Here is a 13,368-nt window from a genome sequence, read left to right as displayed (position 1 = left end):
AAAGAATATAGCAAGAGCCTAGGTCATAGAACCAAAACAAACAAACAAAATTGAGGCACACATGTTCCTCATTTCATTCGAGGGACAATAATTTATATTATACAACTGTATCCAAATGATCAAACTCAGGACAGTTAGTATTGATGCAGTAACTTCTTTTAATCTGGGAGCCGTGTACCTCTCCACTGACTGGATACTGTCATGCTAGGAGTTTCCTCCATGTTCAGGTTCAGGTGCACTCAGTGATGGTGCCATTTTAAGGTCTTTTTGTCCTGAAAATTTTTTAATGTTTTCTGGGGTGTTGGTTTTTTTTTTTGTTTTGGATGTTTTTGTTTGTTTTTTCTGAGACAGCTTTTCTTTGTGCTACCCTAGCTGCTCTGGAGCTCGTTCTGTAGGACTGAGAGGAACTCAGATTACTTTGCTTCTGCCTCCTGAGTGATGAGGTAAAGGTGTGCTTGTTGATTTTTTTAAACCTTAATATTTTGTAAATGAACTTTAGAAGTGAGACAATGAAGTACAAAAAAAATAGACCCCCCTTGCACAGGGGCCATGCTAATCTTTTCTGTATCATTCCAATTTTATATATGTGCTGCAGAAATTGTTAAAACAACTTTGGAAAACAATCTGGAAGTTCCTCATGTAATTGGAAATAGTTCTACCTGAAGACCCAGCTATACCACTACTGGGCATATACCCAAAACATACTCCAACATATAACAAGTACTCATGCTGCTCTAAGTTTATAGCAGACTTTTCATCATAGACAGAAAATGGAAACAACCCAGATGTCCCTCAACAGAGAAATGGATACAGAAAGTGTGGTACATTTGTACAATGGAATACTATAAAGCTATCAGTTAGTTCATGAAAAGCACAGACAAATAGATGGAAGTAGAAAATACCATCCTGAATGAGGGAACCCAGGCAAAAGAGAACACATATGGTCCCTACTCAATGATAATTGTGTATTAGCCCTAAGTCTGAGAATACCCATAATACACCCCACATACCATATGGAGCTGAAGAAGATGTAAGACCAAAGCATGCATACTTCAATTCTACATAGATGGGGGAACAAAAAAATCACAGAAGATATAGGGAGAGAGGGAGGGAGGGAAGGAGGGAGAGATGGGCAACCTGAGAGGGAGACAGGCGGTGGTGGGAAAAATGGGGCAGGATCAGGTAATTAATGAGATAGGAAAGAAGTATATATGGTCAGAAAATCAAATGAAAATACATAGCATTTACTAAAATATGCTCCAATATATCACAAGGCTTCCCAAATATTTTATGGAGGCTTTATTTGTACTAGCAAAACATGTGAAACAAGTTAGATGTCCCTCACCTAAAGAATGGATAAAGAAAATGTCGTAAATCTAAACAATAGAAAACAATATAGCCATTCAAAACAATAACATCAGGAAATTTACAGTAAAATGAACCATAAAATATAAACTCATGTGAGGTAATCCTGACCAAATATGACACGAACATATTACTCATTTTTAAGTGAACATTAGCTATAAAGTACAGGATACCCATGCTACAGTCCACAGAGTCAAAGAATCTAAGTCACAAGGAGGACTCAAGTCAAGAAGCTTATATCTCACACAGATGGAGAAAGAAAATATGCATGAGAGATGGATAAATGGAGTTAACTAGGTAAGAAAGTGGATGAAGAGAGGAATAGGGATGGGGATCCAGTGTGATGGGTGTGAGGGTTCAGGAAAAGGCTAAGTCAGAGAAAGGAAACCAATAGAGGGCATCTCTGGGAATAGCCTGAGACCTTGGGTGGGGGAAGCTCCTAGTGTTTATGTGGTTCATCCTTGTTGAAACTCCTGGCAGCTGGAGATATGGAGACTGAAGTGGAGACCTCCTGTAGCCAAGTGGGACTTCCATTGGAGGGAAATGGACACAATACCTTGAGTCAAATTATGTCCAGCCAACAAGATTCACTTGAATTAAGATGGAGCAGAAATGGTAGGAATGGACCACAAATGACTGCTCCAACTTGATACCCATTTCTTGGGAAAGACTCAAACTATAACAAGATTAATGATACTCTCCTGTGCTAGCAGACTGAGACCTAGCACAGCTGTCTCCTGAATGAAGGGAAGAAATCTTCAGCCATTCATTCATCTGATGGAAACAGATGGAGAGTCCCCCCTGTCAAATATTAGGCAACACTCAGGGAATCTTCTGGAACAGAGGGTGATAGAAATTAGAGAACCTGTGAGGTCAAGGACACCAAAGGAAGTCCTACAGAGGCAACTGACCTGGACATATGGGTAAACATAGAAACTGGACCACCAACCAAAGTGTATGCAAGGGCTGAATCTATGATCCCTACACATTTTTCAACAGATATACAGCTTGGTTTTGATATGGGTACCCTAAGAATCAGAGAAGAGACTGGTGGGACTGTGTTAGGCAGACTATTTTTGTTGAGTGTTGCTTGCTCCAGTGAACCAATAGAGAAATCTACAAAGGAAGGAAAAGAGAACCATGTTCCCAGAATCAAGTGCCTGTCCATAATTCTATGACTATCAGTCTTGCAATGCCCCAAGCTTCTGGCATTCTGGCTAGACTCCACCACCACAGTCATCTGACTATAGCCAGATATACTTCTCCCCACAGTTACCTGGCAACAGCAAGATAGCTCAATGCTCTATAAGAGGGGCTGCTTGTCACCTTATATCTCTCTTTATCTCTCACCTTTCTTGCTCTCTAGACCTCTTTCTCTCTTTCCCTTCCCTCTTCTCTCCACATGGCCATGGCCAGTCTCTCTCTTTCCACTTTCTCTCCTTTCTCCCTGCCTTTCTACAATAAAGCTCTAAAACCATAGATTGTCTCTGCTCATCAAGTCCAGCCATGCTTGAAGGATGGGTTAGGCTTTCCCCTAATGAGCAGCATCTTACCTCCTGCTAGAAAGCCAACCTGTGATCTAGCCACAGACCTGTCAAAAGACTCTCACCCATGTGGGGAGTATTCAGTGCCCCCTCTACCCCTGCCCTCCCTTCCCTTCATCCCTGGGCCTGAGTGTCACTCCAAAGCCCCTATTCTGTTCTCAGTTCCTCTGCTGTATCTAGGGTAGGATGTTAGAGGCTGAGAACCTGGTAGCTAGGGCTGCCCCTTTTCCACCACCCACCTAGATGGGATCAGTGGCTTTACACATCCACACACCCACACAGGGCTATGTGTATAGTGTGCAGTTCTCTGCCCACACAGAGCACCTGAACACTGGCAGGACACAGGTTCTCTCCCACTCCCCTCTTTCCCCCATAGCCATGGCCCTGCAAGGCTGTTGTTGCTCTGTTGCTTACCTTGGATCCTCTTCCTCAATCTGGACTGCCTTGTTTGGCTTTAGTGGTAGAGGATGTGTGTGTTGTAATTAGAGGTGCCAGGTCAGGTTCTTTTTTATGAATTATTATGTTTTTATATTATTTGTTATTTTTATTTGATACTCTATATACTTTTCACACTTTATCTTCTTACCAGTTTCCCATTAGCAAACCCTTTTTCCTATCCCCCATTTCTCCTTCCTTGTACACCCTATGAGGGTGCTCCCCCACCCATATGCCCACTTCTGCCTCACCACTTACCATCAGAGCATTTCCCTATGGTAGGGAATTACAGAATAAAGGGTTTCTGAACCCATAGATGCCAGATAAGGCCATCCTCTGCTACATATGTAGGTGGAGCCAACGGTCCCTGCATGTGTAGTTTTTGGTTTGAGAACTATGGGGTTATGGTTGGTGATATTATTGTTCTTCCTATGGGGATTTAAATCCCTTCAGTTCCTTCAGTCCTTACCCTAACTCCTCCATTTTGCTCCCCATGATTTGTAGTCTGTGGGTTTGCTGGAAGAATTAGCATCTGTATTGTTCAGGCCCAGGCAGAATCTCTCAGGAGACAGCTATAGCAGGATCCTGTCAGCAAGCGCTTCTTGGCATAAGCAATAGTATCTGGGTTTGATGACTGCATATGGCATGGATCCACATCTCGAAGGAGTAGTTTCTGAATGGAATTTTCTTCAATCTCTGATCCATTATTTGTCCCTGTATTTCCTTTATACAGAACCAATTCTGGGCTAAAATTTTGTCAATTGGTGGGTTGTGGGAAGCCACATATGCCATTACAAGGTGGCACTGGAACCGCTGGCCACCATGCATAAGTCTGGGTAAACAACCAATGTGCATATATACAGCAAAGTTTTTCACCAAGTGATTGCCTGGCCCGGGCATGATAGTGAGGCTCAGTGAGGTACTGAGAGAGAATAACCAATCAGATGAGAGACATGCAAATGAGGTATGATAATGAGGCTCAGTGAGGTACTGAGAGAGAATAACCAATCAGATGAGAGACATGCAAATGAGGTATGATAATGAGGCTCAGTGAGGTACTGAGAGAGAATAACCAATCAGATGAGGAACATGCAAATGAGGTAGAATGCATAAACAATCTGGGTGTGAGACATGCCTCTCCTAGGCCTATATAAGCAGCACCAGTTCTGGGCTCAGGGGTCTTCTTGCCTACTCAGTAAATGCTCTCCCAATAAACTTGTTGCTGAAGGATCCTGTTGTGGCATCTGCTTTGCTGGCAAGTTGGGCACTCACAATGGGTGGACTCATCCCTCAACTAGGGGCCACATCTAACCACTGGATATGGTCACTAAAGGTTCTCTCTGCCCTTTGTTGGATATTTCAGCTAATATTCTTTTTCAGTCCTGGGAGCCTCTTGCTTTTCTGGGATCTAGGACTTTCTGGTGGCTTCCCCCATTTCCCAATCCCCCACTGCTACACACCTCTGTTTAATTTCCTGATCTGTTGTACATCACTCCAGTCTCATCCAACACCTGATCCTGTCACCCTTTTTCCACATTGCCCTCCTCCCTCACTCCCAAGCCCCTCCCTCCTATGAGTATTTTGTTCTTACACATGATAGGTTTCCCCTTCTCTGAGGAAATGGCAAAGGGTTAATAGGGGTAGGGACATGTGAGCCTAGGAATGGCAGGAGAAGAGAGTGGTGAATATATAAATAAATTATTTAAAAAAGGAAGAAATGAAAAAATAGCTAAACCTGAGCTATGTTTCAAATCTAGAAAATAGTTCCTCTGTAGTTTCAGCTTTGAACCTTCACCTACATTCTTATTCCATATTCCTTTAATATTCAGAAGTAACATGTGAAATGAAATAATACATTTCTTCCTAAGTTTGTTTGGTTTAGTGTCCAGAATAAGACAGAGACCTGGGTTAAGGGAGACATCCAAGACTCAATGAGGGCATCTGTAAATGCTATTAACTATAAAGGGTTATGAACCTTGAAGGGGTGTATGAATACTATTTGTTTTCAAACTAGTAACTCTAAGACAACATATATAAAGATTTATTAGTTCTGTGCACGAGCTACACAGTTAACAATTGTATATTGAGCTTCTTAACAGTTTACAGTGCTATTTGTATCCCTTTAATCTCCTTTTGTTGTCTAATTGGTCTGGATAGGAATTTAAGTACTATGTTAAATAGATAGGAAAGAGTGGGCAGCCTTGTCTTATTCCTGATTTTAGTGGGATTGCTTCATGTTTTTTTTTTTCCATTAAGTTTATTGTTGGCCACTGGTTTGTGTATATTGTTTTTACTATGTTTAGGTATGGGCCTTGGAGTCCTAATCTTTCAATGACTTTTACCATGAAGTGGTGTTAAAAATAGTAGAATAGATTTTGAGTAAAAGCCTCCAATACAGGTGCACAGGGGGAAATTTCCTGAACAGGACAGCAAAGGTGTATGCTCTAAGAATTGTCAAATAGGATCTCATAAAATTGTAAAGCTTCTGTAAGGCAAAGGACACTGTCAGTAAGACAAAAAGGCAATCAACATATTGGGAAAAGATCTTTACCAATCCTAAAGCCAATATAGGGTTAATATCCAATATATACAGAGAACTCAAGAAGTTAGACTCCAGAAAACCAAATAACCCTATTAAAAATGGGGTGCAGAGCTAAACAAACAATTCTCACTAAGGAATACAAATGGCTGAGAAGAACCATTAAAAAAGGTTAAACATCCTTAATCATCAGGGAAATGCAAATCAAAACAACACTGAGATTCCACCTAAGAAAAGTAAGAATGGCTACAATCAAAAACTCAGGTGACAGCAGATGCTGGCAAGAATATGGAGAGAGAGGAACACTCTTCCATTACTGGTGGGATTGCAAGCTGGTACAACCACTCTGGAAATCAGTTTCACAGTCCTCAGAAAATTGAATATAGTACTACCTGTTCCAGAAATACCATTCCTGGGCGTATACCCAGAAGATGCTCCAACATGTAATAAGGACACATGCTCCACTATATTCATAGAAGCTATCTTTATAATAGGCAGAAACTTTAAAGAACCCAGATGACCCTAAACAGAGAAATGGATACAGAAAGTGTGGTACATTTATACAAAGGAATACTACTCAACTATTACAAGCAATGATTTCATGAAATTCTTGGACAATTGGATGGGTCTGGAGTATATCATCCTGAGTGAGGTAACCCAATCACAAAAGAACACACATGATATGCGCTCACTGATAAGTGGATATTAACCCAATAACTAGGAGTACCCAAAATACAGTTCCCAAAATACATGAAATTCAAGTAGAAGGAACACCAAAGTAAGCACAAAATGAAAAGTAAAAGAATGATATGATAGCTGCATATGGCAGATCACCCTGAAATTTTGGAACTCAAAAGTTAGAAGGAATAAGATCAAGTGTTTAGGGCAGTTTCAGCTAAATATTAATTCTGGGATATCCTGAACTATATGAAACCACATATTATAAAAATAAAGAAAAAGAAATAAACTTAAAAGAGTGCTAAAGGAGGATGAGCTGAGCTCACAGACCCCACAAAGAATTCAGTGGAGCTGGATTAGAGTCTGCTCTGAAGAGGCAAATTTCTTACAGATTGTTGCCTAACTTCTCCAACAGTAATTTGTATCTTTAGGTATTCAGGAGCCCAGATATCCACAGGAAACCCTATCTGATCCCTTTTTATCATTCTTATTACGTTCCTGAATCATCTTTCTCATTTTCTTGTTCTCAGTGCTTGATTCTATCAAGGACGATGTATGTAGGCAGATTAAGCAGAGTGTTAAAACAGCTATGAGTACAAACGCCCAGGGTGAATACAAACAGGAAATCTCGAAATAGAAGTTTTGTCTTTTCTTAAGACCTGTAAATTTATGATATTCTACAGTAGTTAAAATTCTACCAGAAAAGACATCATCAAGAGTTGAGATGCTGGGCAGTATAAACCAGTCCTCCCTGTGAAGCAAGATATCAGGACATCCTTTGCTGTGGTCTGGTTACTACTCCAGGTATCCCTCACCTCAGCATGGCACAGAAAGAGAGGCTTGCAGCTGTGCAATGATAGAACTGAGGCCTGAGGGTCTGATTGGAAGGTTTGAATGTGGAATTCTGATTGTGTCTATCTCAACACATAGGAATGTGCAATTGTGTTTTCACAAATAAAGGCTTTTACAGCAAAGGAACATGTGTGTGTGTGTGTGTGTGTGTGTGTGTGTGTGTGTGTGTGTGTGTGCGCGTATGAGTATGTGTGTGTGTGTGCTTATGAATGTTTTTATTTTTTGTTTTTGTTTTTGTTTTTTTTACAATAAATTTAAAGATAAAGCTCCAGGAAACAAATATTTCTTCTAGTTTTTCACTTCAAAGATTTATTACATGGTCATGTGAGATGGGAGTTTGGTATGTCATGGTTTATGCTGCACTTTGGTTCAAGAAACAAAACTGAACTGTTAATCAAGTCTATGCCATTGGTAGTCACTATTCAATGTTAATTGTGCCTCCTAACAGTTTTCATTCTTCTATAAATTTAGAGCGCAAATGTACAAAGCTTAGAGAAAGATGTGGCTCTTTGGCTTTACAGTTATAGGCATGCTCTTATCTGTCCAAACAAACAAACAAAAAAGAAACACCCACTGTGTGTTCAGTCTCTCTTAATAACATTCCTCCTTCCTCAAGTACACTGGTAAGCTACTCATCTTTCATTAATACTATGGCCACTATAATGAGCTACCAGCTCTAAAGTTCTTCTTTTTTTATTTTTTTATTATTATTTTTTAAATTTTATTTTAAGGCATTTTCATTAAATATTTTCTTCATTTACAATTCAAATGCTATCCCCAAAGTCCCCTAAACCCTCCCCCCTGCCCTGTTCTCCAACCTGCTCACTCTCCTTTCTTGGCCCTGGCTTTCCCCTATACTGGGGCCTATGATCTTTGCAATACCAAGGACCTCTCCTAAAGCTGTTTCTTTTTTCTTTTTCTTTTTTCTTTTTCTTTTTCTTTTTCTATTTCTTTTTCTTTTTTTTTTCTTTTTTTTAATATATTTTCTTTATTTACATTTCAAAGGCTATCACAACCTCACCCTGCCCTGGTCCTCTATCAACCCACTTAAACTTTTTGGGCCTGTATATATGACAAATAAAGTTTGCAAGACCAAGGGGCGTCTCTTCCCAATGATGGCAGACTGTGGGAAGACACATGTGCTGTTGCAGGGTGGCGCTGGCCACCGCTGGACACTATGCATACATAGGCAATAAAGGTTTTTTTTTTTTTTTGCCAAGATGAGGTTTTGAGAATTAACCGAAATTAACCAATCAGATGAGAGACAAGTTAACCAATCAGATGAGAGACAAGTTAACCAATTAGATGAGAGGGAAGTTAAACAATCAGATGAGAGAGAAGTTAACCAATCAGATGTAGGCATGCAAATAAGGTGGTAAGCATAACCAAAGCACAACCAATCCAGGTGTGAGACACGCCTCTCCTAGGCCTATATAAGCAGCACCAGTTCTGGGCTTGGGGTCTCTTCACCTCTGCAATCAAGCTCTCCCAATAAATGTGTGTGGAAAGATCCTGTTGCAGCATTGTTCTTGCTGGCCAAACTGGTGCTCGCAAGAGCAGACTAAGCCATCTTCTCCTACATATGCAGCTAGAGACATGAGCTCTAGGGGTACTGGTTAGTTCATATTTTTGTTCCACCCATAGGGTTGCAGACCCGTTCAGGTCTTTATATACTTTCTCTAGCTCTAACATTGGGGGACCTGTGTTCCATCCTATAGATGACTGTGAGTATCCACTTCTGTATTTACCAGGCACTGGCATACCCTCACATGACACAGCTATATCATGGTCATGTCAGCAAAATCTTGCTGGCATATGCAATAGTGTCTGGGTTTGGTGGCTGATTATGGGATTGATCCACAGGTGGGGTAGTCTCTGAATAGTCCATCCTTTCACCTTATCTCCAAACTTTGTCTCTATAACTCCTTTCATGGGTATTCTGTTCCCTATTCTAAGGAGGAATGAAGTATCCACACATTGGTCTTTCCTCTTCTTGATTTTCTTGTTTTTGGCAAATTGTATCTTGGGTATTCTAAGTTTCTGGACTAATATAAACTTATCGGTGAGTGAATATCTAATGACTACTTTTGTGATTGGGTTACCTCATTAAGGATGATATCCTACAGATACCTCCATTTCCCAAGAATGTCATAAATCTTTGTTTTTAATAGCTGAGAAGTACTCCATTGTGTAAGTGTACCACATTTGTAGATCGATGGAATAAAATTGAAGACCCAGAAATAAATCCTCACACCTATGATCACTTGATCTTTGACAAGGAAGCTAAAACCGTCCAATGGAAAAAAGACAGCAGTTTCAACAAATGGTGCTGGCACAACTGGCTGTTATGATGTAGAAGATCCATTTTTATCTCCTTTTACAAAGCTCAAGACTAAGTGGATCAAAGAACTCCTCATAAAATCAGAGACACTGAAATTTATAGAGGAGAAAGTGGGGAAAAGCCTCGAAGACATGGGCACTGTGGAAAATTTCCTAAACACAAGAGCAATGGCTTGTGCTGTAAGATCAAGAATAAACAAATGGGACCTTATCAAATTGGAAAAGCTTCTGTAAGGCAAATGACACTGTCAATAAGACAAAAAGTCCACCAAAAGATCGGGAAAGGATTTTAACCAATCCTAAATCTGGTAGGGGATTAATATCCAATATATGTATAAAGAGCTCAAGAAGTTGGACTACAGAAATTTAAATAACCCCATTAAACATGGGGTACAGAGTTAACAAAGAATTCTCAAGTGAGGAATATCGAAGGGCTGAGAAGCACCTGAAAAAATTTTCTACATTCTTAATCATCAGGGAAATGCAAATCAAAACAACAGTTGAGATTCTACCTCACACCAGTCAGAATGGCTAGGATTAAAAATTCAGGTGACAGCAGATGCTCTTGAGGATGTGGAGAAAGAGGAAAACTCCTCCATTGCTGATGGGATTACAAGCTTGTACAACCACCCTGGAAATCAATCCGGTGGTTGCTGAGAAAACTGGACATAATACTACCAGAGGATCCAGCAATATCTCTCCGGGGCATATACCTAGAAGATGTTCCAACTGGTAATTAAGGACACATGCTCCACTATTTTCATAGCAGCCTTATTTATAATAGGCAGAAGTTGGAAAGAACCCAGATGTCCTTCATCTACATTTCAAATGCTATCCCCAAAGCCCCCTATGCCCTCCCCCCACCCTGCTACCCAGTCCACTCACTCCTGCTCCCTTCCTGGCCTTGGCATATTCTGTACTGGGGCATATGATCTTTGAAATACCAAGGGCCTCTCCTCCCATTGATGGCCGATTAGACCATCCTCTGCTATATATGCAACTAGAGACCCACTTGCTCACAGACTTTGCATGATGTTAAAAGAGGCAAACAATATGCAGAAATCACAAAGAAGTGTTCCCTGAGCATGTGGTTAGCCTCTGTGTTAAAGATGACACCCTCTTAGCAGAGATAAGGATGCAAGGTCTAAGCACCATTAATATTTCTGTGTGCAAGGTGACATAAACCTCTCAGAGGAGGGAGGAATGTGGGTTTTCTAGAGCCGCAATAGCTCAAGGCTGTAGATTGTCAGTTTCTCAATTTTGCTCATGTACCCCCCCATCCCGTCCTTCCAAACACCAGCACCCTTAGAAAATCTAGCCTATTTGTGTCTTAGAGAAGCTTCTGGAAACTAAAATGCTGAAAAAAATTCAAGAGAAAAAAGAACTTTCTCTTGAAATCTACCAGGTTCTTTCAGTGTTCCAGATTACAGTTACTCTAAACCTTAGAAGGAGGTGATCCAATCTTGATGACCACATGAAAACATAAGCATAAAGTATCAGTCTTTTGATCATATCAATATGGTAAGCAAAGACTGGAGTGTTGCCCCCCAGGTAATGTTTGATATTGAATGCAACTTACTATTCATTCGCCAGGTTATGATTAAAAACATTATTTGAAGCTAAAAATGGTGATTAGTAGATTTAATCCCAGCACCTGGGAGAAGGAATCATTCAATCTGTGTGATTTTGAGGCCAACCTGTTCTATATGGTAAAGTCCAGCCCAGATAGGGCTAAATAGTGAGGACTTGTCTCACACACAAGAAAACAAAATGCTATTTGTGTATCTTATTAAACCTTCACAGCAACATATAAAGAAACAGGACTTCTGATGTACTGTGGTGAAAGAATCTGTGAATGATGGGACTCACATGAATTCACAAGTGCTTGGTTTGTTGTTTCCACACATGACACTCAGCTGGCAGACTCATGCTTAATGGGAAGCTAAAACCCAGGCCCTTTTAAGTGTCAATCATATCCATGTTCCATGCATGAATTAATGATGTATTTGGAGTATAGATTCATAGTGTCCTTAAGTCAGTCAGCTGACTTCTTCAGAAACTTTTCTGAAGAAAGCTGAGACAGCACAAGCATCTGTCTGCACTGAGACACTGAGACCACTTCGTTCAACACTGCTGCTTCTCTTCCCCACCTCCCATCTCCGCTGTGTGTATGTGTATGTGTGTGTGTATGTATATGTGCGGGTGCATGTGTGTGTGTGTGTGTGTGTGTGTGTGTGTGTGTGTGTGTGTGTGTGTGTGTGTGTAGTTTATAAATAGAATGATTCCCCAAGGGTTAGTGGTTACAGACAAAAGTGACTAGCTGGAGGTATTAGGAAATCATACATACTGCATCCATGAAACTTTTATTACACTGTTGAGATGATGTAAAGTCTGTCATCTGTTTCAGTGAAGGTCAGGTGCATGATAATGCCAGACTTGAGTGTCAACTCATACATATTTGGGTTAAAGTATCAAAAACTGGAATTTGAATTGTTCCAGTGGGTAAAAGCACTACAGCATAGCCTGATGACAGAAAAAAAAAATGTTCCAGTGAGTTCTCCGTAGAAGAAAAGAACTAACCCCCAAAGTTTTCCTCTGTATACCACATGGCTTGTTTGCACTTAAGCATTCGTAAACATACACACATGAAGGAATAATGATCAATATAAAAGTTCTTCTCATACATCTAAAAAATAAACAATTTAAGGAGACAGACTCTGTTCATATAAGAAACAGGCAGGACTGTCTATTGATAAGCAAATGGGTAATTTGTAAAGTATGAGAAAACATTGGAAGTTGAGTGAAAGAAAGAACTAAAGAAGCCACTGAGTAGTCATAATTTAAGGATGGCTGGAATTTAGTAATGGAAGAGAGAATCAGGGGGTCTGCTCTGACCTACTCTACTAGCAATCAGGCTTGACAGTGTATCTTCAGTTCCTCTTCTAGTCTTGAGCCATCCACATTTCCCAGTTCATGGTTAATCACTGTCTCTTGATTTAAAGAACAATTTAAATTTTTTTCAACAAAAACAAGCCAGCCAGTTGGAAAAAACAAAATCAAATGAAAGTAAAATTTAGTGAGAGATGTAAACATATTACCAAAAGGGTGAGCTCATAGCAACAGACTGTTGAAGTCAAATAATCTTTTACCTCCTCTCTTTATTCTGTTATTATTATCATTGTTTTTGTTACTATCATCATCATTTGTATTATTATTGTTGCTATTATGATTACTGTGTTGTATGAGGTCAAGACTGTGTACATGCCCTACCGTGAACCGTGCCCTCAATTCCAGTGATGTGTCTAATGTATCCAGCATGTGAATCATCACTAAAATGTGCAACCTCACTAGCAATGTTTGCACAGCAAGGGCTTTCAAATAAGGTCTACTGATGCAAAATCCAGCTTTCACCTTAAACGGAATAAAAGACAGTGTTTTCTGGAAACATTTTGAGAGACCATGGTTCCATGCCCCAATGTAGAAGCAGTTTCATAAAGTTTTGAATTTTTAAATGTAGAAAATCATAAAGAAAGACAATTTCATTACACATTGGTGGGTACATCAGAGAGGTGATTTCAGCAAAATAGAAGATTCTATAAGTCATCAGAAGACATT

General features: G+C 40.0%; 1 non-coding gene across 1 annotated transcript; it reads right to left on the bottom strand.

The window, feature by feature from the left end:
• Window positions 1–505: 505 nt before the first annotated feature.
• Gm23552 lies at window positions 506–609 on the bottom strand. Its single transcript, XR_003956560.1, has one exon. It is a non-coding gene; the product is annotated as a U6 spliceosomal RNA (small nuclear RNA).
• Window positions 610–13,368: the final 12,759 nt, after the last annotated feature.

This window comes from Mus musculus, chromosome 6, assembly GCF_000001635.26.
Source record: "Mus musculus strain C57BL/6J chromosome 6, GRCm38.p6 C57BL/6J".
Lineage (NCBI taxonomy): Eukaryota > Metazoa > Chordata > Mammalia > Rodentia > Muridae > Mus > Mus musculus.
Note: the sequence above shows the minus strand (reverse complement) of the source record. Positions and strands in the feature narration are given on the sequence as shown.